Source organism: Arachis ipaensis, chromosome B05, assembly GCF_000816755.2.
Source record: "Arachis ipaensis cultivar K30076 chromosome B05, Araip1.1, whole genome shotgun sequence".
In the NCBI taxonomy this organism is placed as follows: domain Eukaryota; kingdom Viridiplantae; phylum Streptophyta; class Magnoliopsida; order Fabales; family Fabaceae; genus Arachis; species Arachis ipaensis.
The window spans coordinates 19,133,487-19,135,421 of record NC_029789.2 but is presented as its reverse complement, the minus strand read 5'-3'; the positions used below and the strand labels follow the sequence as shown (position 1 = coordinate 19,135,421).

The following is a 1,935-nucleotide window of genomic DNA, read 5'->3' as shown; positions in this document are numbered from 1 at the left end:
CTGTAAATATATTATTTTTATTTAAATTATGACAAAATAAATAAACTACACTTCTTAAACCAAAATCATCATAAAAAATTATTTTTTACATTTTTATTGGAGTAGTTAATATTTTTTAAAGTATGTACTCTAAATTATATAGTGTCATATTTGATCAGTATTTTCAAATATCACAATGAAGTAAAGTCTTTGATCAATATTCTACTATTTTCATATGATAACAAAAATCAAATATTATATTTAAATGACATACTAACAATATTTAGGTTGGTCCCTTAAACACACAATGCAATGGATTTGACCCATTGCATGTGTATGGAAAGCAGTACCCATTGCATGTGTATGGAAAGCAGTAGTGCGTGTTTTTTTTTTCCTTTGATCAAGAAGAATGTAATGAGAAATTAGGTGATGTCGAAGATGAACCTTCTTAATGGACACAGTAGTATTATCCGCAATAAAGTTCTACAATAAAATCCAGAAATTCCTCAATCCTTAAATAATGCAAGAGAACTTTACTTTCCTTTGTAGTGATGTTGTGTTTTCTTTATTTTAGAGTATTGGGAGAACCTCATCTTTTTCTCTTTATACCCAAACAAAAAAAATACTTGTAATTTCATTTTATATTAGTAATGAAATTATCTATTTTTGAAAAAAAAAAGACTATATATATATATATTTAGTTAAAAAATAAATCTCTTAAAATATCTAAATAAAACAATAGTACTCCAATGAGCAAGATTTTTTAACAACAATAAAATAAAAAATCCTTTTTTGTGCTTGTATATGTGATTCGTCATTTGGTATAAACAAAGGAAAATACTTAAGAGTCATCAAAATTTATTATTTTTGGACATTAATTTTAGTTATTAATTCAATTTTTTTAATCTAGTAATTGAATAATATTCTTTTAATCCAAATTTTTAAATATTGATCACTGTTAAAAAAAAAATAATACATTCGGTTAGTCTTTTACTATTAAATAAATATTCACTTTGAATATATATCATCATGTTATTGGAAAAGAAATCATGAAGGTCACATATATCATATATGCATGCAGCTATGCTTTCCGGTTATAACATACTATATAGCTAGCAAGGTCTTTTTGTTTGTGAAGATAAAAAATCATATGCAGATACAAATTAAATTCATAGAATTAAGCTAGTAATGAAACCCTAAAATGAGTCCCATTTACCTGATGTGCAGATAGATCATAATCACTGCTGTCATCCTTAAAGTGAAAGTTAATATACTCACTGTAAAAGGTAGTGAGATGTAGTGTCAGTATAGCGATGCAAAATGAAATCATTTCCTTTTCAAGCAAGGCTAATTCTTAAGATTATCTACATTCATAAAAGCAAAAAAATTATGATCTAACATGTTTACTTTACTTTATACATATATAGATACACAGGCAAACTCAAGAAGAAAGCAATGCAAAAATCTTAGATCCAGTTAGGATGAAGATCAAAGAATAGTAGGCCACATTATTATAAACGATTTTTGCAAAGAAAATATAGGAAATATAGATCAAATCTTGGTTCTCTACTCTTTCAGAGAGATTCGTGCAAAGAAACAAAAGAAAACCAAGAAAGAAAATATAGGAAATATAGATAGATACTGAGAAGTCGCAGTACAGATAACAGATTACAGAACTAATTAAGAGGAAACAGGGCTATTAGGCAGGCATGGCATCGTTAGATCCTGAAAAAGAAGAACTATATAGATTATTCCATCCCTTTTCCAATCGATTAAAAGGGAAACTAAGAATGAGAAAACAAAGACAAAAAATGAAGGATAAACTGGAGATTGACAGAAAAAAAGAGAGCACGCACTGCAAGAACATGTAGATACATAGCAATGACTGTCTGGCAGCATGTGCTCTCTTTCTTCCGTCAATCTCACTTGTATTCTAATTTTGTGTCTTATTAACTA

At 27.6% G+C, this 1,935-nt stretch overlaps 1 long non-coding RNA gene across 2 annotated transcripts; it reads right to left on the bottom strand.

Annotated features, from left to right (window-relative positions):
* LOC110271817 lies at window positions 1,148-1,929 on the bottom strand. Of its 2 annotated transcripts, none has more exons than XR_002362583.1 (2): window positions 1,638-1,929; window positions 1,148-1,256 (listed from the first exon to the last, which is right to left on the bottom strand). It is a non-coding gene; the product is annotated as an uncharacterized LOC110271817 (long non-coding RNA). The 2 variants fall into 2 exon arrangements; XR_002362584.1 differs by having other exon boundaries at window positions 1,652-1,929.